Genomic DNA, 24,723 nt, shown 5'->3' with positions numbered 1-24,723 from the left:
TATTTTTTTTTTATTGGTACATTGTAGTCATCTTAATGGAGCACAAGATGGTAGAGGCATACATGCACACATCACCCAACTAGCCCTTACCCAATTCCCACACCATTTTCTCTCCCCCCTTCTCATGTTTGGCTTAGTGATTGACTTTGATGTGTTGTGAATGTACACCCTGTACATTAGAGAATTTCCCTTTCCTCCCCTCCCATTTCCCCCAGTTATATTGCCTTATTTTCTCATCTGTGGTTTATCTTTCTTTGTGTAGAGTTCCTCCTATAATCCTTTTTCTCTCTAGCTTCTGCATATTAGGGAGAACATATGATTTCTTACATTTTGTGACTAATTCCACTTAGCATAATGTTCTCCAGTTCCGTTTATTTCCCTGTAAATGATGTAACTTTTTCTTCTTTATGGCTGAGTAAAATTCCATTGTGTACATATCCCATAGTTTTGTAACCCATTCATTTGTTGATGAACATCTTGGCTGGTTCCATAGTTTGCCAATTGTGAATTGTGGGGCTATGAACAGAGATACACATGCATTAGTTTGGTAATTTGGTTTTCTTTTCTTTTCTTTTCTTTGGGTAAATACCCGAAAGTGATATTACTAGATCATATAATAGGTTTGTTCCTATTCTCTTGTTCCTCCACGCTGTTTTCCAAAGTGGTTGCACTAATTTGCAATTCTACCAACAATGTATTAAGAGTTCCCACCACCTCTCCACATCCTCACCAGCATTTGTTATTGTATTTTTAATGATTGCCATTCTAATTGGAGTTAGGTAAAATCTTAGGGTAGTTTTGACAGGCCTGGAGATATAGCTCAGAAATAGAATGTCCCTGGGCTCAACCCCTATACACACACACACACACACACACACACACACACACACACACACACCACTACATCCTTAGCAAGTTAGGAATAAAATGAGAGTTTAGCAGAGGAGCCCAAGGTGCAAATACAACTGTCCAATATTCAAAAATTTAGCTTTGCTATGCCTCTGTTACCTCTTCTATAAAATGGTTATAATAATAATAATAATAGCATTTGCCCCATCAATTCTTGTGGGGATGAAATGAGAAAAGTAGGTTTTAAGCTGTCTAGCCCTGTGCATGAGAATTGTGATACATGTTGATTCCCATTTCATCTGAGTTACTATCCTATTTCTTAGCCCCCAGGGCAGTTTGAGAGAAAACAGCTAGCAATGAAGAGGACTGATAGCTAGAAGTGAAGAGGGTTAATTAACTTTTTCTAAGAATTGTGTTCCTGAAAAGAATGTGTATTGATTACGCTTTTTAAAATGAATGCATTTTTTAAATAGACTAAGGGAAGTCAGATTTGTGCCAAGCAAATGATAACGCCCTTGTGTATCTGTCTTGAAGTTATTAGGCACCCAGACTTGATTTTTCACTGCTTTCTCTTCCTGGTGTCAAAGAGTAGGGCCTTGATAACTCCATTCTAATGACAGCACAGAGAAGGCAGGTTTAAAAAGGGCAGGTTGCTCATGATATCTTTTTTTGCAAAAACACATATTTTTTTCTATTTCTGTGCCCTATAATTTCTAGACGATTGAGAGAATACCAGGCAAGCCTTTGGTGCTACACACACACACAAATACATGTCAATTTCCATTTTATTTGAGTTACTGTCCTATTCCTTAGCCCCCAGGGTAGGGCAATTTGAAGAGAAATAGCTTGCAATGAAAAGGTTGATTTCTAGAAGTGAACAAGATTCACTCCCTGCTTATTGTGTTTGTGTGTGTGTATGTGTGTGTGTGTGTGTGTGTACACATATGTATATGGATGTGTGTGTATATATGTTTGTGTGTACATATGTGTGTGCATACACACATACACATTAATGGGTGAGAGTAGAAATACCTAGTGGACTTAAATTAATCTAGGATCCTAGGGAGGGGGAATAATCCATCTGGAAAATTAAAAGTGGTTTCTTAAAAACAATTGAGGGGCTGGGCATGGTGGCACACACTTGTAATCCCGCGCTTGGGAGGCAGAGACAGGAGGATGACGCAGGTTCGAAGCCAGCCGTGCTGGCTTGAGACCCTGTATCCAAATAAAAAAGTATAAAAATAGGTCTGGGAGTAGAGCCCCGAGGTAGAAGGGTTTCCAAGAACCCCAGTACCACCAAAAAAAAAAAAAAAAAAATTGAGGGACAGAGAAAGAAGATTGTTTTTTTTTGTTGTTGTTGTTGTTGTTGTTGTTGTTGTTGTTGTTGTTTTTCTGTGGTACTGGGGATGGAACCCAGGGGCATTCTAACTCCGAGCTACACCCTCAGCCCTATTTCTCATTCTTTATTTTTGTTGTTGTTGTTTTTTTTTGTGTGTGTGTGTGTGTGTGTGTGTTTGTATGTATGTGTGGTACTGGGGGTAGAACCCAGGGGCTTTCTCCCTCTGGGCTATACTCCCAGACCTATTTTTATACTTTATTTGGAAACAGGGTCTCACTAAGTTGCTGAGAGCCTCACTCAGTAGCTGAGGCTGGCTTCGAACCTGTGCGATCCTCCTGTCTCAGCCTCCCAAGCGCTGGGATTATAAATGTGCACCACCACATGGGCTTTCTTATTCTTTATCTTGAAACAGGGTCTCACTGAGTTGCAAAGGGCCTCACTAAGTAGCAGAGGCTGTCCACGAACCATGAGACTCTTCCTCGGGAGGCTCTTCAGGAGGCTCTTCCTGTCTCAGCCTCCCGAATGCTGGGATTACAAACGTGTGCCACCACGCCCAGCTGCTTTCAAATTTTACACCTGTTATGGTTTTGATGAGACAGCACACACACACACACACACACACACACACACACACACACACACACGCCCATACAGTAAAATATGGCCCCTTTTTCCTGGCCTTTCAATGTCTCCAGAACATATTACCTGAGAACTTGGTGAAACCAAGGATGTATCACTGCCTTTTATCTCCAGACCTTGGTATTCAGCTTCAACTAAAGTTTATTAAATGAATAAGTCCTGTAAGATAACTGCACACACTGGTATCTCTATCCCCTCTCGCTCTCTCTCTCTCTGGTTACTGGGATTTGAACCCAGAGGCATGTGCTTTGGGAGCTACATCCACAGCCCTTTTTTTTTTTTTAATTAGAATCCACTAAATTGCCAATAAGGACCTCAAACCAGCGATCCTCCTGTCTCCGCCTCCTGAGTACTGGGATTGCAGGGGTTTGGAGCATACAAATTTTAGCAGGTGGACTGAAAGTTCCCTGATGGCAAGTTGGCTGTTCCCACTGTCACCTAGAGCCAGGCAGAGTACCTGACACCCTGTAGGCACTCCAATAAGCATTCACTAAGGGAACCCATGAAAAATTCCCCGTGGCTCCGCCCTCAGAACTCACAGCCTGGAAAGAAGAGTTTCTGTAAGGAGAGAAAGGGCTATCATGGGCGTCCAAGAATTCTAACAACACTTGAGAGGCCAGAAGGCAGTTCCATCTCCTGGCCCAGTCATTTGCAGGGGGGTGTTAACCGCCCCCTTGCTGGGTCGGGGGCAGGGGTGCATCCCTACGCCCCCCTGCGGGGGCCTCTAGCCAAGTGGCAGGAGAAGGTGGCTGAGAGGCGGGAGCCAGGCAGCACGTGCAGCCGCCCAGGGGAGGAGGAGGCAGGGCTAAGGCAGCCCTTAGTCAGCAGCTGGGCTCGGTTTTGAAACAAAAGCCAATGTCCTCCCTCGGAGTCCGCGGCCGGTCAGCTCCTGGGGGGAAGAAAGCCATGCTGCCCAGCCGGTTAGTGGCCCAACTTACTTTTCCGCAGCCAGGGACAAAGGGCCCGCAGCTGTACGCGAGCGGGTGGGACGCTGGGGACGGGGGTCGCGGGCACCCGGTGGGTGGCCCAGACCCTCCCTCGCGGCCGCTGGGCACCGGGGCCGGGGTCTCCTCTGTGCTCAGCACAGATTTGTCTCGGGCGATCCGGGCCCCCCGGGTGTGCGCAAAGCTGAGGCCCCCTGGCCACCTGCGCCCCAGAGCGAAGACACACCAGGCCCGGGTTTCATGAATGAAATCCAATCGTGTGGATATAAATAGCCGCGAAGGCTGCTCACGTCACAGTGCGAGCAGCGGCCGCCACCGCGTCCGAGTGGGTGCCTGCGCTGGGTTCCGCCCGGCTGCACCGCCTGGGAGCCGGCTGGGGCTGGGGCTGGGGCTGGGGCCGGGCCGGGCCGGCCGGGCGAGGTGCAAGGAGCGAGCCCCGGTCGCCCGGGACCCGCAGATCGGCGGCGGCGGGGCGGGCGAGGCAGTGCCATGCTGTCTTTGTGCAAAGTTGCGCGGCGGGCGCGCTGCGCGCAAGGGCCGTGCACACCCGCGACCGCGCGCAGCCGTGGCGCCTGCTGAGTCGGCCCTGGAAGGCGGACAGCGCTCGCGTCTCGCCGGGCTCCCGGGTAGGTTCTGTGTCTTGCGTGCGCTAAGGTCGGAAACTTCTCCGAGCCGCCGCCGCCCCAGCCCCAGCCCGAACCCCAGCCCCCGCGGGGGCAGGTGGGGACTCGGGCCCGGAGAGTGGCGGGACCCAGCTGCTGCAGGGGCGCCTCTAGGTGAGGCCGGCACCTTCCCACCCGCAGCCAGCAGACGAGATCTAAGCACCCGCCCAGCCGCACCCCTAACTTGGAGCTGAGGAATTGCACCGCGGCACCCTTAGCGGGCTGGCTGCGCCAGGAGGGGGTGGTGCCGCGCCCAGAAGGCTCAGTTTCTTCGAAGGACGGTGGTGGGGAACCGGAGGAGCTGTCGAGAGAGACACGCTGGCCCCTTTGGCGCTGGTGCCCCAGGAGGATTGGCGCTCCCCTCCCCTCTCCCCAACCCCAACCCCGAGTCTAGGGAGTCTGTTGTGAGTTGCTATGACAACAGTAAGATTTGCCATGAGGGGCTTACACACACCTTACTTTGTATCTGTGTGCTCCGCTTTCGGGGAAAACAACCCAGAGGGTGACAAGGGAATCCAGCCTCACCTACCCCAACCTCCCCGGAAGGAAGTGGAAGGGAGTCACAGAGTTGTAAAAATGTATCATTAGATCCTACTGTGAGCTGCGTCTTTCCATCCCCAGCGGTATCAAACATCTCAACTGAGGAGCAATGTCAATATTTAGACTTGGAGGAGCCAGAATGTTAGAAGAGAGCGCCAAGCGCAGGGTTCTGACTCGGCGTTGCACGTCAGCACACAAGCTGTGTCTGTGGAGCTGACTGTACACATTTGTTCAGGGGCGGGGGGTGCTTGAAGGTTGATATATACACAGAGCACAGAGGCACCCAGACCTCGGAAACTCTAGGAAGCTAAGACTAGAAAAGTTGCCCTGACTTTGAACTTCCCCAGCCTGTGCTGTTCAGGGAGTCCTGTTAACTTTAGCTAGATGCTCAGCTTGAAGTTTCATGGGCTTGGGGGCTCCCCCCCCAACTGGGGCAGTGCTGCAGATTGTACAGGGAATCATCTAAACCATAACAACAAAACTACGTGATGCGTGGTGGTTTTTTTTTTCTTCTTCTTTTTTTGTATAAGACTGTTCACTAGCAGAGCAGATAGGAAAGAGTCAGTAGGCTAAGTTTGTTTACAAACATGATTTAGAAACTTGGAATTCTAATTTCCTTTCCAGTAAGCTTTTAGATGCCTAAGAGTCAGTGGTTGCTAGAAAATAAACATAAGCTCTTCTCAATATAAATAACATCTGCATACCGCCCCACAGGTGGAGTGGGCAGTAAATTATTATATTAAACAAGGCTTCCTCTGAGATTCCTGGATCATATTTGGACATGTTTGTAGGAAACAGGTTCTACTAGGGGATCCTAGCATGGAGGGCTTGAAAAAAAATCATTAGAAGCAATAAAATCATGGTCAATATTCTTTTAAACTTGTTGATTATTATTTTCCCAGATTTGAAGATAGCATAAATTTTAAGTACACAGGTGTCTGTGTGTGATCTCCAGGATGAGATAGAAAAACATGTACAGTTTGACATTATTGACTCAGTAATACTATTTCTTAATTGTTGGAATATAATAGGAAAATACAAGAATTATTTGATCTTTCATTTCTTATCATATTGTCTAAAATATACTGTTTTGGAGCAATAGCATGTCCACTTCTGTGAATGTAAAATACCTGAAAAGTTTTCATGGTTCCCATCCATCAGTTTGTGACCAAATGCTTTTTATGTATCAGCCCAAAATGCTCCAAAATGTATTTTTACAAATGCTACAAAATGTTAACCAAACTATTTCAAGATATATTTGGCCCAAGGCAATACCACTTTTGCACCAACAATTAGCAACAATAAAGCAGATTCTTCTCTTCCTTGGGGCACGGAGTGAGAAAACCAAATATGCTGAAAATGTTTGTGACTCCTCATGTGCTCTTGAGAGGCAGTAAGGTTTATAAAGTATTTCTCTTTTTCATGTAGGTAAGTCCAGCTGTGAGCAGGGGGTTCTGTTCTTCACTGCCAGAGAGCCAGGCCAGTGTCTTTGTGCAAACCCATGACCACAGATTGGTGACATCCTGTGTCTCATGCTGAACATGCACTTCAGAACACGCTTCCTGTTACAACTTAGTTTTGTCATTTTTGTGATCCGTTTTGAGCATCACAATTGAGTGATTATTAACATTATTATTTTTCTCTGTGAGTAAACAGTATTAAAACAAGCCTTCAATCAGTTGGTCTTTATAAGACTGTATTTTATTATTATCTTTTTTTTATTTTGAAGATCTAAATGGCGCCAGACAGTTGTGCACACTGTGATCTGGGTGCTCAGTAATCCAGGTCTTAATGTTTACTTTTGTTCTAATGGTATCACTAGAGCTGGAAGAAACTTCATATAATAATAATTCATCAGGCAACGACTAAATTCTATACACTTATGTTTTCATTCTGCTTTAAAAAAAAAAAAAAAACGAATCCTAGTGAAGCAATTCCCCACACCACAGGTGAGGGCTTGGGAGTTCGGGTACTATGTTTAATTCCTGTTTCTTAGAAAGGGCACAATTAGGATTCTTCTTTAAGTCCTGTCTTACTCCAAGATATATGGCGTTTCTTCTTGAAAAAAATTATTCTCCATCAGGGAAACTAAGGCCAAAAAAGGTTAAGTGACTTGCCTAAAACAACTTGATAAGTAGCTCAGATAATAACACTCAATAGCCAAGTTTTTGAAAAGAATAAATTCTGCTCTCTTAAGTGAAACAGTGAAAATAATAAGTGTTCGTATACACTTTCTAGCATGACACTGCTAAAAATAAAGTTTTATAATGGGGTCTCTGGCTTTAAAACTTTACTAACAGATTTAAAAGGCAAGCTATTAAACATTCATGTATGGAAAAACTAGACAATCAATCAAGGTCGTGCATGTCAACAGGCTGAGTTAGGGGTCAGTGGCACATTTATGTGACGTTCAGCCTTTTCCTCGCTCTGGGATTACTTGCAATTCCATGTGCGCATGGAGAAGAATTTCCAAGCATATTTCTTTTTGGTCTGGATAGACGATAAGTGAATGAGAGCTTGGGAAAGGAGAATGTAGAAATTTCAACCCAGTAGGGAGAGATAATGCAGTCATCTAGGCCCATTAAATCACGGTATCTCAAACTCAGTGACATTGCTTTAAAAGCATTGTAACAAAACCGTGAGCTGTCTGAATCTGCACAGCATCTTGGAGAAAAGTCTTGGCGTGATGCTCAAAAGTACAGGATTCTTTCTAGAACCTCAGTTTGTCTGAAAAGTGCTACAGAGAGAGATTTGGATACATTAATAGATAAGTCCTAACCAGAGTCCTGGAAATGGCCAATATCTAACGGTTTTTAATTTGCTTCAGGACATTTTCATTTTAAGCCTACGTGGATGGCCTTTCCTTGCCCTCTCTTCCTTCTCCATCTTTTTTTTAAAGAATAATTTGCAACAGTTGCTATTCTTTTTTAGGAAGTTTTTTATGTTGGGGTAATATTGAAAAATGAAATAGGGAACAAATTAGGGTACTGACATCCCCAACTCGAGCTCCAAATATTAATGAATTATAAGGTATTTGTAAGCATTTAAGGGGTCGTTATATTCTGTCCTGTAAGAACATTGTCCTGTAAAAGTTGCTACGTGGTGGATTCTATAAGAGCACTGTTACGGGGGAGCTCCCATTTCAGAGGAACACCTCACTATCAACTGATACATAGTTAGTTTTGACAATGGTATATCATCAAACCATCAATAGAGCAACCGTAAACCTATAATTTATGTAGAGTAGTAAAATTGTACTCTGAATTACATAATGTTAAAGCCAAAAGAATCTTGTCATCAGCCTGGTACCTCCATTTATCACTTAATTAGAAATCAATTTTTTATTCCTTTTTTGAACTTCAGAAGTCTTTCTTTGTATGCATGGCTTGTCTCTTTCCATCTGAAATACTGTTGGCTTTGGCTTTGCTTGGTAATTGTACTTGTAGAACACAGGGGAATTTTACATCTTCCCTTTAGAAAACAAGTAGCTCGATCTCACTTTAGGAAGGCTTCACCGTTAGCTGGGTGTGGTGGCCTATACCTGTAATCCTAGTACTTGGAAGACTGAGACGGGAGGATCAGAGGTTTGAGGGCAGTCATGGCAACATAGTGAAATTCTCTTTCAAAATAAAAAATAAAAATGGTTGAGAGTATACATCAGAGGTAGAATGCCCCTAGATTCAATCCTCAAAACAAAACAAAACAAAAAAGAGAACAGGTGATTGAATCTGGTCCTTTGTCCAGGCTTCCCATCAGCCTTACAACACTGACAACAGAACTTGGAGAGAGAATACTAAGTCACAAGAAGCTATGGAGAAAAGGGTGGGAGGTAGAGTGGGGCGGGGAAAAGCCTTGGGGAGGGGTGAGACCAGAGGCCTTCATGCAAGTGGATGGGATGTTTATAGACTGGTTCTTTCTTTTTTTAGTTTAAAAACAAAGTAAAGCCACTCCCTCTTCTTCTGGCACTTTTAGATCCTTATGCACATGGGGCAGAAATGGGCAAATCAAGACCTTAAAAATAAAGTATGGGCATGACAGCCTCCTTCCAGACGTCCAGGGCATTCCTGTCTTCAAATGCTCCCCCCAGCTGTGCCATCAAATACATCGGCTTGTCTCTCCTTAGGTTTTATCCACTCGAGGGCGAATTAGCAAGTTTTACAAAGAAAGCAAGCAATGCCAGTAGGTCCAGAAGAGAGCAATTATATGTCTCCACTCTGCACCTGAGTTTATTTATTGCACAGACACAGGTTAATGGCAAGTTCCCAGTGTTAATGAGGTTACTGTCTCAGGCTCCATCCCTCTATGGAGAAATTTCCTTTGAATTGTTATCCAACCATAGGTCAAACCCCAAATGACCCCTGTAAAAGAGCAGCCAGCACTTTTATGCTCCTGCTGGAGGGCACTTTATTACATTACAGCTAATATTCATTATCAATTCCAATTTTGCAGAAGCAAAAAATAGAACTCGGAGATGTTAAAGAGCTAACAGAGAGCAGAGCTTGGATTTGCACCCAGGTCTGTCTGAGAAGTTGAGTATATATGCATTCTGAATGAACTCTTAAGGGAACAAAAAACCACATTGGTCCATTTCATTCCAGGTTACACTTGCAAGTAGCAGAGTATAGAAGGTTAGTATATATTTCATGGGTTTATGTAACTTGAACTAACTCGCTGTCTTGCCTGCGCCAATTAGCATCTGTTCCAGTCTTTTTTTTTTTTTTTTTTTTTTTTGCGGTACTGGAGATGGAACCCAGGGACATCCTACCTCTGAGCTACACCCCCAGTCCTATTTTTTTATTCTTTATTTTGAAACAGGGTCTCACTCAGTTGCAGAGGGCCTCACTAAGTAGCTGAGACTGGCTGCTAACCTGGACCCTCCAGTCTCAACCTCCCGAATGCTGGGATTACAAGCATGTGCCACCAAGCTCAGCTTGTTCCGGTCATTTCTAAAATATCTCAATGGAAGTCAGTCTGAAACAGTTGAGTCATGGGAGAATTGAAGCATTGAGCCAGGAAAGCTCTTAAGGGTACTTGGTTCAACCTCATGTAGATGATAAAACACGGGCACCCAAGAAAGCGATGTAATTTGACCACTCTCATAGTTAATAAGTGACATCGTCCGCACTGAGCCCAGGTTTCCGAATCCCAGCCAGGGCTCGATTCCGTTACATAACACTGCCTGGAAAGTGCCAAGTCTTGTAAACCCTTTGCCTTAGCCAAAATTACAACTGGCAAGTCCAAAGTACATCGGAAACCTCAGGCACATCCAGAAATGAGTGATAAGAAGATTCCAGCAGTAAGCAGATATCCTGGGTCCTGGGAGGGCCCTCACTTATCTTAAATGGTGTGAAGGCAAAGCAGTTCTCTTCTTCAAAACATAGCACCCCAAACTCTGACCCCTTGCCACAGTTGAGCAAGCAATGTGCTTGGAGCTTTTCACTATTGACCGAGCTCTGTTTTTGTTTTTTTTTTTTTTTTTTTTTTTTTTTATAAGCCATGTGCCTTGGGCCAAACACTTTGGACCTCATTCCCCTCCTTTGTAAATGGGAACTGTATCATTTCCCTCAGAGGCTTAGGAGAATGTCATGAAATCTCAGGTGGGGAGCACATAGTAGGTGCTCAATAAGGGTCGGTTCTCTTTGCCTTCCCAGAGTCTCTCATAGGAAAAAGAACATACTAGGGTAGTTATATCCTTTTGCCCCTAACTTTACTGGAGTCCTTGAATTCTGATAAGGCCGGGACTAGTAACCTTTTGCCTTGAGTCTCACGGATATCTCAACGGAGCAATCCACTTGGAGATTACTAATCTCAGATTGGTTCTAAATAATTGTGCCCAGGCACAATTCCATTTGCTTTCCTCACATCCTGAGGTTTGGTTGCATTATTTGATGGCTTTGGTGTCAGTCATAAACACACACAAAGCTACTAGTGGAGATAACGTGGCCCTCATGTCCCTCTAGACCCTCTTTTCAGGTCTGTAACTTTTCACCCAGAACTTTGCATCTCAAAGCAACTATGTCTCTGCTAGTGAGAAGCTTTTGCTCTCAATTTTGAAGCACCCGGGACTTGTCTGCCCTCATTTCCACAAACTCACTAACTGCAGTATTGAATGTCCCGGATTATGCTTTCTTTTCTTGGTGTCGCATGTTACTGACCCGTGTGTGGACAGGAAAGAGCATAAACGCTGAGTCTCCCCCTTCACCCTCAGCACTTGATAACCACCCTGGCCTAAATTGCACCTCTGGGAAGCCGTTGGTTATGTTCCTCTCCCCGGAGGCTCAACTTGATCTTGTGGCACTTGCTGCCAGGTGCAGCGTTGGTTGGTTGGTTGGTTGGTTTATTTTTTTATTTTTTATTGGTACTAGATATCAAACCCAGGGGCTTTCTGCTTTTAAGCTAAAACCCCAGCCCTTTTCTTTGCTTCCTTCCTTTCTTTCTTTCCTTTTTTTCTTTTTTCTTTTTTGACAAGATATTGCTAATTTGTTGAGACTAACCTTAAACTTATGATCCTCCTTTTTCAGCCTTTAAAGTACTGGGATTACAGGCGTGCCCCACCGTGCCCAGCTCTGTTTAGGGCTTTTGGAGTCAAGTCTTTGACAACACATCCTATTGGTCACATATCGGAAGGAAATTTACGGTCGTGATTTTTTTTCTTACCGGTACCTGTTTTCCTTCCTTCCTTCCTTTCTTTCTTTCTTTCTTTCTTTCTTTCTTTCTTTCTTTCTTTCTTTCTTTTTTTATTAATAGCCAAGCATTCTCAAACATCTTTATTTTCCTGGTGGCACAATTTCCCACAGTATTTGGCAAATGTATATGGCATGATGTACGTGCTCTCCTTTGTGGTTAGGGTTAGCAATTGTGTGTTCTCCCCAGTGCCATGAAGTGGCTGAATTGGGGCTAGGTACATCAATTACTACACTGTCCCTGACCTCATTACTGATCTTATATTGGTGCTAAATAAGCAGTTAATTAGTTTTGAAGTAGTGTTCAAACCTTATTGATATACATGCAACGAGAGTGGGCATCTTGTCCAAAGGCCGATTGTGACTGAGGAGTTCTGATGGGACCTGAGGGTAGAGGTTCCTCACAAGAACCCCATTGCTTCCAGTGCTGCTGGTCTGTAGACGGTGAACAGAGAGGTCCTAAACTAGTCCTGCCTTTATGCTGAAACCAAGCTCTACGCTAGACTAGACGCTAAAGCTCTAGGCTAAACTAGACTCTTCCCTTATTCTGTTTGCTGATTTCTTTCTTTTTTTCTTTTTTTCTTTTTTTTTTTTTTTGGTGGTAATGGAGTTGGAACCCAGGGAGCTTTTCTACCGCCGGGCTATACTCCCAGACCTGTTTTATACTTTATTTGGAAACAGGGTCTCAGTAAGTTCCTGAGAGCCTCACTAAATAGCCGAGGCCGGCTTCAAACCTGTGGGATCCTCCTGTCTCTGCCTCCCAAGCGCTGGGATTACAAGCGTGCGCCACCACGCCCGGCATCTGCTTATTTCTTTAATCTTACCAGAGAGAGAATCATGGAATCTTAAACATGGGAGGAGTATAGATTATGGTATGTTGGGGTAAAAAAGAAAGCATATATGTACATACTCACATTGCTTATAAATGCTAGTGGGGGCTAGGTGTAGAGCGCAGTGGTAGAGTGTGTATTTATCCTGCGTAAGGCCCTGTGTCTGACAGCCAGCCTCTAAGTAAATAAGTAAATGCTACTGACACAAAGACTGTATAGTATACAATTTACAAATGATAATAAAATATGTAGTACTCTTTATTATAAATCCCACGTTGCCAATTGGGTCTCACAGAATGCTCTTGTTGATTTTTGCCAAACTCTTCTCTCGGTAGCCAACATATGGTACAGTTGGCAAAGGCGTATAGTTTCCGTATAAGTGTTGGCTGATGTTTTCTGTTATGTCGATGAGTAAGACTCAAGTGAAACAACAATGACATATGTCAGGACTGTACCTCGTCATCAAGAAGTGAAAGAATGCTTTGCTCAGATGGATAATAGTTTTCAAATTCTGGGAGAGTATTTTCTCAAACGCACCATTCACAATATAACAGCTACACATTCAGCACATTTAAATTTATTTGGCATTATTAAAATGTTTAAATTATTTTCTTAAGTCTTTACAGTCAACAGAACAATACATCAAGGCCTGCTTCATAGTGCTTGCCCATTTCTGTGGTGTAAATACTCGCACCATGGCCAGTTTCGAGCTACTGATGTGACTGAGAGCAGAGGTGAGGAGAGATGGTCACTAGCACACCACTATATAACCACACAGATAAGAGTGGCATAAGTAAAGGCTGAGGCAGGAGGATCGCAGGTTCGAAGCAAGCCTTGGCAACTTAGCAAGATCCTGTTTCAAAATAAAAAGGACTGGGAGGGTCAAAGGTAGAATGCCTCTGGGTTCAATTCCCATTACCGAAAAATAAAATAAAAATTTTGAAAATTAGCATAAATACTTCAAAAATAAAGGTACAATAAAATATAAAATAATATTAAAAAATGTTTGGTTATTTGTTATGTTTTATTATAGTTTAACTTATCTAATGGTGAGTTTATAGAATTTAATTTTTAAAACCAACACTATTTTAACGAGCTTACTAAATTTCCCAAAATTTAGAAACTTGTTCCCATGAGCCAGTAGGGGCTAGCTTCAACACACTGCTGGATACAGATAGGCGGGGCAGCTACTGAGTCTCAGCTCTGGCTGGATGCTGATTAGAGGCCACCAGGAACCCACAGCCTAGTTTTAGTAGAGCTACGTTAGGGCCTGGGGATATGAACTTCAAATATTTTTAAGCCAGGCCTGGTGGCACTCACCTGTAATCTCAGTGCTTGGGAGGCTAAGAGAGGAGGATTGCAGCTTCAAGCCCAGTCTCAACAATTTAGCAAGGCTCTCAGAAACTTAGCAAAATCCTGTTTCAAAATAAAAAATAAAATAAAATAAAATAGCGCTGAACATGTAGCTCAGAAGTAGAATGCCCCTGGCTTCAATACCCAGTACCACAATATATATAAATAAAAATATATAAATCATAAGTCTATAATAAAGAATTTTCACAAAACTGAGCACACCCACATAACCAGCACAGAACCTTACCAGCTTTAGAAGCCCTCCTCACTTTCTTGACTTCTAACACCATAGATGAGTTTCACCTGCTTCTGTACATGATATAAGTAAAATGATGCTGTAATATACTCTTTTGTGTCTGGCTTCTTTTTCTAAATATTTTGTTTATAAGATTCATCCATAATACATGTAGCGGTTGTGCATCCATTTTAGTGGTATATAGTATTCCACTATATATAGAACTCCATTTATTATTTATCTATTCCACTGTTGATGTGTTGTTTCTAGTGTCTGATTGCTGTGAGTAGAGCTGCCAAAAGAATTCTTCAAAACATTCAAGACAAACCCCCCACGATTATAATGAGCAGCCAATCTCTTGACAGCCTTCTTCTCTAAGACCTCTCTTCTCTCTCCCTTGTCATACAACATGATCAAAGCCACCAGATTTTTTTTTTTTTTTTTGGTGGTACTGGGGTTCCTGGAAGCCCCTCTACCTCCGGGCTACACTCCCAGACCTATTTTATACTTTTTTTTTTTTTGAAACAGGGTCTCTTAAGCCAGCGCGGCTGGCTTCCAACCTGCACGAGCCTCCTGTCTCCGCCTCCCAACCACAGGGATTACAAGCGTGCACCACCATGCCCAGCAAGCCACCAGCTTTTTGTGTGAATGAACTTTTCGTTTTCTAAGTCATAAAGCCATGTGTTCCCATTCATAACTATTTGTTCTCATGACTCTTTTTAAGCATAGGCTCCTTATCTCCCCCTTTCATCAAGACACCTGCATGTATGCATTCTAAACTCTAAACGGGTGAGATTTGGCTTCATGTCAATAAGCTGTGGGGAGTAATAGACATTGTGGACGTGGAACCAAAGGCTAAATTTGGCAGCTGATCATTAAGGCCCCTGGAAAGAGGCTTCAGCGAGGGAAATGGTTTTCCTTCGTGTCAAATAGAGGACAACAATGACCTCTTAGACTATTTCAGATTCTGGGCCAAGGGTGTAGCTCTGTGGTAGAACCTGGCATGTGCAGGGCCCTAGGTTCAATCCCAATACCCTCCCACACACACACAAGAACACTTCAGTTTCTAATGCTTTTTGAAGTAGACCTTGCCTCTGAAATCTCTCAGTTTCGACTTGATCTGGAAAATTAGAGCATGTTTTCACATGAGCTAATTAGCAGGAATATCTTGCATTGATGGTCTAACTTAGGTGAAAAATCTTGAAAAAAAAAAGTTTCATCATTTGCCTTAATTAAAGCATAACCTAACCCTAAACAAATTATAGTCTCACAAACGTTAGATTGTTGCTGCAGATGAAGATTTTTGAGCAAGTGGTCTCTAATGCTACAGAAGCGAACCTACTGCAATTTAGAGAACACTTTCCATGCATAACTTATTTCAAAGCACTGTGGAGACTTTTCTTCATAGGGATGGTTCTTTAAGATCTCTAGTCTCCAGATTCGATACTATCTCAAATGAACACTTAAGACCTTGACATCTCTTTAAAGACTTGACCTATACTTTGAGTATTAATTCTTAACAAAGATTCCAGATCCAGCTTTTAGTTAAGGCTCACCCATAGGAGGACTGTCGGGCCTCCAAAATCAATGTGCAAGGTCTTTAATTGCTTTTTTAACTTTAAAAATGCTTTGAAGCATAACGTACATAGAGAAATGTCTGCATATCACAAATATACCGCTTGATACATTTTTGCAAACAGCATACCTATGTAACTAGCAGGCAGCTCAAGTACCAGAATCCCACCATCACCCTGTTTCTGGTCACTGTGCACCCTCAATGTCTGAAAATACTCTTAAGTTCTTCATTTATAGAATTTGATTTTCCACTGAACCATTACTTTATATGAGCTAACTACTGTCAACTTTGATCATAATACCACCGTGTAACTAAAAGTGTGTGAAAATCTGCCCTTCCAAGTAAAAAATTAGGATGCTAAATTTGTACATGAGCACGCACCAATATTTATGCATTTGTGATTTTCAGGTTCATAAATACATACATGGCATGCTTACCAACACGTTTAGAACTACTTTCTTCTTAATGAATGTAAAGCTGAATTAAAGAATATTATTGATTCAAGCTTAAAATATCATAGCTACAATTGATTTCCATGGATCATTTCATGCACTGTTTCCAGTTTCTTTAAATTGCTCATGTCAGTTACTATAAATATTTGTTTTAAATGGTCAGAATGTTAAAGCCAAAAATCTTTCACCTTCTGCTTGCAATAGAATTGTACATTTTTCCTGAGTATCCTCAGCTGTCTTTATTTTAGTTCAATTTCTGTGTATGATATTCAGAAAGATATTATTTAGATTCCTATTTTTTTTTAATTTGAGAGCATGAGTCATAAAAAAAAAACAGATTCAGCCAGCTCTCTGGGCTTTAGATATATGGTTTTGGGAAACAATTTACACACCATCAAAAATTATTTGTTATTATTGGACTATATGAGCGTATATTTGTACAATTAACAATGGTTGTACTAAAGAAGCTATTACTTTTGTAAAATGCTAAAACATATTTCCCATTATGGGAGTAATACATCTAAGAGTATTATTTAGCCATAAAAAGTAATAAAGTACCAATACATGCTACAGCATAGATGAGCTTGAAAATGTTATGCTAAGTGGAAAAAAGACAGATACAAAAAGCTACTGATTGTATGACTTCGTTTATAGGAAATATCCAGAACAGGCCAATCCATTGAGACAGAACATAGATTAATGTTTGCCAGAGCTAGCTCTTGTGGACTGACTGCTAATGGGTCCAAGGTTTCTTTTGGGGGTGATGAAAATGTTGTAGAATCACATAGCAAGCATGATTGCCTGACTTTGTCAGCATAGGAGATGACACCGAGTGGTACATTTTGTTTATTTGTTTGTTTATTTTGGTACTGGGGATTGAACCCAGAAGCATTCTACCTCTGAGCTACACTCCAGCCTAACCCATTTATTTATTTATTTATTTATTTATTTATTTATTTATGTATTTATTTATTTGGTGGTACTGGGGTTCCTGGAAGCCCTTCTACCTCCAGGCTACACTCCCAGACCTATTTTTACATTTTTATTTGGAAACAGGGTCTCTTAAGCCAGTGCGCGCCGCTGGCTTCGAACCTGCGCGATGCTCCTGTCTCTGCCTCCCAAGCACCAGGATTACAAGCGTGCGCCACCACGCCCGGCACTAACCCATTTAAAAAAAAGAAAAGAAAAGAAAAGAAAAAGAGTCTCACTAAGTTGTTGAGAGTTTAGCTAAGTTGCTGATTGACCTCAAGCCTGAGATTCTCCAGTCACAGCCTCCCAAGTACTGGGCTTAAATGCATGCACTGCCCCACCTGGCTAAATGGTACGCTTTAAATGACTGAGTTTTATAACACATAAATTTTGTCTTTTTTTTTTAAAGGTCATGCATGTGCATTCTGGAAAAAAATTGAAAACTAAAGAAAAGTAGAAAAATGTCAGGAATAAGTTATTGCCCCATTATCCAGCAATAATGACTGTTATCTGTTAACTGTATTATAGAGTTACAATTTATATTCCCACCTATTGTCCCAGGAGGAGAGGTTGATGTTGTTCCCTGTTACATTACAGAGATGCAGTTATGTCCTTGTTACATTACACGGACTACATTTTAAGTAGTCACATATTAATACCTATGCCTTCCCTCCAGAAAAGGATTGGTTTCCAGGAAGATCCAGTTAGCTCGCAGCAGGGGTAGTGGATACAATGCTAACAGAGGATGTGCAGGGGGAAGAAGGATCTCATGGGTAAAGAGTGGGGCCTGAGAGGCAGACAGACAAACTTGAGTGGCTGTCAGGGGAAGTGGAACCCTGGGAGAGAACACCGCAGAGATTCTTTGGGAGTTTTGCCACAAGTTGTGTGACACATGATGTAGACTGCACCTCCCCATTCCTATGTCCCCACCCTGCTGTCACAGTGTTCAAAGAGTCATGTCTGTGTTTCTTTTAGCCATGTTGTTGTGCTAAGTTGGCGCTTAAAGTGAGTGAATGAGACCTAATTTTATTTAGGTAACACTTACATGTTTAAGTAGTATCTGCCAACTGTATTCCAGATTACTATTCAGTACTTTCTCCTTATATAATATAAATGTTTCTCTCCATTATTGCCAACTTATTGGAAATGTGACCTTAATGACAATCTAAGTAGATCAGACTTTACTGAGAGTTCTCTTGACACCACACACAGTATCTAAAGTTTATTATACCTGTAACGCCAGTACTTGAGGCTCAAACAGAAGGTCGTGTAAGGAAGTTTGAGACTCTCAGCAACCTAGCAAGACCCTATTTCAAAATAAAAAACAAAAATAAAATAAAATAGGGCTGGGAGTATAGCTCAGAGGTAGAATGCTCCCAAATTCAATCGCCAGTATCATATAAGAAAAAGAAGTTCTTAATTATTCCCCCATTTGCCATAGATTTAGGTTTTTATGTTTTATTCTTTTTGTGTGTGACTGTGTGTGTGTGTGCATGCGTGTGTGTGTGTGTGTGTGTGTGTGTGTGTGTGTGTTGTACTGGGGATGGAACTCAGGGGCCTTCTACCTCCAGGCTACACTCCCAGACCTATTTTATATTTCTTACTTGGAAACAGGGTCTAAGTAGTTAAGATTGGCTTTGAATCCACATGATCCTCCTGTCTCAGCCTCACAAGTACTGGGATTACAAGGGTGCACCACCATGCCCAGAATGTTTTATTCTGAATAAAGATGGAGTAAATATATTTCGTTTTAAAACATTTTTCCACGTGTAAAGTTATTTCCTTAGATGAGTAGATCAGAAAGTATTTTTTTTATTTCTAAGGGTTGAGATTATTTGTTGTTGCTGCTGTTGTAAAACCTTTTCTTTCAATTTTTTCATTTATTTCTCTGTGACCAGAGAATTTGGTTAATTTAATTTATGCTTTGGGAGACTTTTGTCCTTAGGACCCAGTATGTGGCCAGCTTTTGTAAGTGGGCCAAGCACACTTGAAAGAAAGTACACTATTTTTTTAATGAGTTTTAAAACATGTGAACTATCTATTAATTTAATCCTGTGACTTATTATTCAAGTCCACCTGGTGTTATTCATTTTCACTCTTAATCTGACATTGTTTCTATCCTGATTTTTCATCTCATTTTTCTGTTATTTTATAAACTTATCTTTATACTTCAAAAGTTTTCTTTGTTTACTACATGCCTTTTGATCTATTAAGATTTATTGTTACCATGATAGTTTTAAAGCCAATTTCCCTACCTTTTTTATCTTCCAGATTACCTTTTATGGATAATTTTATGCAACTTTGAACCAATTTCAAAATAACTAAGTAGGCTGATTTTATATTTTCAATTGGTTTGGGTTTCCAAGTGCTTTAAAACTGCAATGCCTTTTAAAATTTTTTATATTATCTCTAGGTGTTTGGACTAGTATTTTTAAGCAATTTAATTTACTAGAGAACCTGTGTTTTATATTTCACTTATATATAGCCTTTTATATATAGCCTTTCCCCCTCTTGTCTCATTACATACATAATACACTATTGATTTCTATGTATTGATTATCTTTTACATGGATAAGCCATTTTATATTTTTTCTCTTGTTATTTCTTGTAGAATATCTACTCCAGTGAAGAACCTTTCTTCTGTGCCTTTAGGTAATTTCCTGACCTTTTCTAGGCTTCAGGAGTTTCAATAGACCATATATTGAATGGCCTTTGCTTACTCCATCCATATATATAAGAGGATTCCTGCTGGTTAAGGATTGAAGTGTATTCTAAATGCTTGGCTAATCTTACGCTCCATCAGAGACCTAGGTATGGGACTCTAATGTTAGAGTCCAAGAAACCACTCAGTTCTAGAGCAGACAAGATGCTGATCAATGTGGTGAGGGCGAAGAGAACCTCTGAGGGTGAGCTGAGGACTGGCGTGAGGAACGTCACCAGCACAGAAAGCACACCAGGGAGTGTGCCCTCTCTCTCTACCCCTCAATTCCACTTCCTTCACTGCATCAAAACTGAAAGGGGCAACTTAGCCTGACTCCCAGCAACCTAGAGACACCCTGTTTCGAAACAAAAAATAATGAAAATGGTTGGGAGTATAGCTCAGAGGTAGAATGCCCCTGAGTTCAATCCCCAGTACCAAAACAAAACAAAACAGAAAACCCCGAAAGGCCTGGTTGAACAAACTAGGAGAAGCCAAAACAGAGAAAAGAGTCTTCTCCGTGCTCAGTTCTCTGTCCCTGGTCCATCCAGGGGAATAGCTGGAATTCCTCCACACTAATGTCAGGAATGTCCTGACATTCCAAAGCCTAGTGGCTTTGGAATGGCTCCACAGCCTCCCTTTCCCACCTTCATTGCACATCAGCCCAGCCTCAGGACTCCAGATTACTATGAGCTTCTGTGGCCAAGAGCACAGTGATTGCTCCTGGACCGGGTTCCTTCCCGGGGAAAATGGACAGCCTGCTGGGCTCCATTTACCTTCTTGCTGGGCTCCAGGGGGGATGTGAATTTGGCAGAAATCCTTCCAAATTTTGGTGTATAATTACTTCTTATCCTTGGTTTCTGGTACTGTGGTGGAGTCTGCTAACTGTAGACAGCAAAGCTAATTCCACTGCACTGGTAGAGGCTTCTGTCCTTTCTTTGTTGTTGCGCCTTAAAGTCCAGTCATTTCATTTTATGACATGGCTCTTTAAGGCAAATAATGAACTCCTTTCCAGACTCACTCTCATTATCAGTTATAAATCATTCTCCATACAGAGTTTATCCACACACCTCCTTCTTATCTTTTCCAGCCTAGTAGTGACTCACCAAAAAGGGCTTGGAATCCCTTGAATCAGGATGATAAAAAGTCTAACAGTGGATGAGAACCTTATGATACCCTTTTATGTAAATATCATTCACATTCATAAGTTGGTTCTAGGTACTAGGGCACATTTTTTTTTTCTAAACCACATCCATCCGGGCCTTATACCGCACCTGACTGCATTTATTTATCAGAGTTTTGTTTTTGCCCCCTGCCTGCCCATTGGGTGGATAGGCCTGGTCCTTGGCCCCTGGTGGTTCCCATGGTTACTGATGCTCTTCCTGCTGGGGAGCAATGGTTGATGCACTGCCATCTGTCACACCCTGCTCTCATGACAGGCCGCAGAGATGTCCCTCACGGTGTGCCTCGCACCAACTGCAGGCTCAGCCCCGTGCTGCAGCTCAAGGCCACAAGGCTTATGGATCAGACATCAGAAAGAGCCGCATGCAAGGTCTCCTAAGGAAGGTGGAATGGCTGTCCTTCCACACCCCATTCAACAAACATTTATTGAAATCTGTGTGTGGGCAAGGCACTGTGAAAATATTGGGGGATTTCGAAATGAGTAAGTTTCCATTTTTCAATTTATCATCTTGGTAGGGGGTAGGCAGAATGCATATAAACATAACTATCTGTCTTACAGATCAGGATTCAATAAATACCCTAGAAGACAATGTTGAGGAAGGATGTTTAAAGTGCCTCTTTCTCCAGAATGTAATTTGAATCTGTCCGCTTTGCTCCATCTCTGGTGGTCCCACCCTGGATGAGGCTACCATCTCACCTTCCCTGGAAAACTTAGGAGCTTCCCTCACTGGTCCCCCTGTGCTTGCTCATTCTCGCCCACAACCTGATCTTTACACCACGGTCTCAACGATGTCAGTGATGCTTTTAAAAAGCAAATCAGGCTGGGCGTGGTGGCGCACGCTTATAATCCCCGCGCTCGGGAGGCAGAGACAGGAGGATCACGCAGGTTCGAAGCCAGCCGCGTGCACTGGCTTAAGAGACCCTGTTTCCAAATAAAATATAATATAGGTCTGGGAGTGTAGCCCGGAGGTAAAAGAGTTCCATCCCCAGTACCACCAAAACAGAAAAAAAAAATAGCAAATCAGAAGCCCTCATGCCTCCGCTTTAAACACTTCAGCAGCTTCTCACTGCGTTTGGAATGGAATCCAAACTCCTGACTGTGACGTAGAAGGCGGCGTGTGACCTGGCCCTACATGCCTTTCTAACTTTGCCTCTCCCCAGCTCCTCCTGCTGGAGCACCCTGGCCTGCGGCTCCCCCTGCCTCATGATTGAGCCCTTCTGGTTCTAGAGAGAGCAAGAGAGGGGGATCTCCTCATAGATGCCGCCCGGTCAGCCCTGCAGGACTCCCACCCAGGGTTTTCTCTCTTCACATCTTTTTGGTTTTCTCCGAGGAATGTATTAAATTTGTGATTATGTATTTATCCACCTGTTTAATATTTTTCCCCATCCAACTCTGAAGTCCACGAGGGTGAGACACACAACTGGCTCGTTGGCCACTCTACATGGCTGGGCCTGCCACCCAATAGGTGTCCCACAAATATTTCTTTATGTCTGATCCCAAAGGTGAAGAACTAATTCAGTGTGTGAATAAGGGTATGAGAAAGGGCATTTGCACAGACGCCACGGCATAAGCAAAGTCGTCAAAGTAGAGGTTACGTGGTGTATTAGTGGAGGAAAGTAGACCAGTGAGTCTAGACTGTAGCACAGTTTACTTACGGTGATTTTGAAAGCTACCCTGCAATTTGTATGTGTCTTTTAAGTTTTTTTATCTGCTCTTTCTTTTTTTAATTAGGGCAGGGCTTAGTAAGGGCAGTAGAGGTAAAAGAGAAAGTTTATTTCTATTCCTGGCTCACAACCCACACTGACCTTGAGTTCTAAAAAAGTACAGAGTGTGACTTTGTATGGGTCCCCTTATCACAGGGCTCTGGAGAGGGTCATGAGTGTTTGTATAAAAAAATATTTCTGAGTTATCATAAAGTGGCTCTGTCCTGCTGGCATCCCTAGATTTCTGTCCTTTCTATTACTTTCCCTTTCTTTTAAATCAAAACATTCAATTGAAAACATTCTGTCCATTAGCGTGATAGTTTTGGTTGACTTAAGGAATGGAAGGCAGTTTAATTCTGGTATCCAGTTCTACAGAATTTGATTTGAGGAAGTCCAGCTTAGCACTCACTGTCTCTTTCCCAGCTCTGGATCCATTCTCCATTCTAGCTGAGATGTTTATTTTGTGTATAAAACGGCTCCCGCCTGCCTACGGCTGGTGATTAAGAGCTCAGGATAATGAAATCTGCAGTTGAAACTTGGCTGTTGTCTACAGTTATTATGCAATCCAACATTTCCCTTTTGTTCCTGTCAATAATATAAAATTCTCAGCTTTTCTTTCAAAGTAAACCCTACAAATACTCCAAAATGTGTTCCACAAGTATGTTTTTAATAACCAAGCTAAATTATTTCACAAAGTCTAGATTGTAGGCTTTTGAAATGAACAACAAAAAAAATGTAGTGGCCGTGCAGCTGCACCATTCCGCCTGTCTGTGAGGGGACTGGACAAAGGCACCTTCAGGGGGCTGAGTCTTCTGTCCCAAGCAGAGTTCTTACTATATCTTCAACAGCAAATAATGCAAGAGACACTACAAATGTGCCAGCAAGAAGTGGCAGGTCAGGAGACCTCTGGTGAGGTGTCTTAGACAAGTTATAAGCCCTCCCTGCCCACCCTCCCTAATTTCTGGATTTCCAGTTAGAGGAGCCTCCCATCCTCACCTGAACTCAATAAGTATCCTTACACTAACAGGCACCTGTCAGAAGCCAGTGGGCACATCTTGGGTCTCATCAGCCACAGTGCCCTGAATGTTGGCTTCTGGGTCCTCAACTCTGAGGATCACCTGGTCATAATGTGTGTGAGGGAGTGGATCCACCCAGTGCTGCCCGGGAGCCTGTTTCATAAGAGAAGGTCCAAACGGCATGAAGGCCATCCACTCAGGGACTGATGGTGGAGGTGGAGTCCTGCCACAGAAAGGGAAATGACCCGATGTGACACCAAGGCAACTGAGGTCACATTTGTCTGTGTCACTGTTTTGCTCATAGTTGGCTCTAGGGGAGAGAGTCACAGTCAAAGTAGGTGGCTGTTAGACCAGAGTGGGCAAAGAAGGCTTTATAGAAGAGGAGGCATCGTATGCACACGTCCCATGCGCGTTAGTCCATACCTGTTCCCCAGAGACATGTCAGGAAGTACACGAGATGCATATTTGAAAAGTAAAACCACCAGAAAAAAAAAAAAAAAAGATGCATACGCTTTTCTTTTAGCAGTTACGGGAGGAGAAAGTAAATTAGTCTGTGGAGAGGGTGGGTAGTTGGGAAAGCTTTTTAGAGATGATAGCTGAACGAGGTTTTAAGGAATAAATAGAATCTGTGAGATGAGAAATGGAGGAGGGTTGATAAAAAGGGAATGATGTGTATAAAGGTACTGAGGTAACAACATTCGAAATTCAAGGAAGCTGTTTTGTGCATCTATAACGTATGCAGTCTTCTTTTCCTATTGCCTCTGGAACAAATCATGAAAACATTTAGTGACACACAGCAACACAAATTTATTAACTTACAGCTTTGGAGATCACAGATCTGCAACGGATCTCATTGGGCTTAAATTAAGGCACTTACAGGCTGTATTCCTCCTGGAGGCTCTAGGGGGAAATCTCTTATCTTTTCTAGCTTTTAGAGGGCACCTGCATTTTTTGGCTTGTAGCCTTTTCCTCCCTCTTCAAAGTCAGCTGTGAGGTGGCTTCACAGTTCTGGCTCTGACATCTTGCCTGCCTCTTCCATAGTTAGAGGGCCC

The sequence above is a fragment of the Muscardinus avellanarius genome, assembly GCF_963383645.1.
Source record: "Muscardinus avellanarius genome assembly, chromosome: 4".
Lineage (NCBI taxonomy): Eukaryota > Metazoa > Chordata > Mammalia > Rodentia > Gliridae > Muscardinus > Muscardinus avellanarius.
This window is presented reverse-complemented; position numbering follows the sequence as displayed.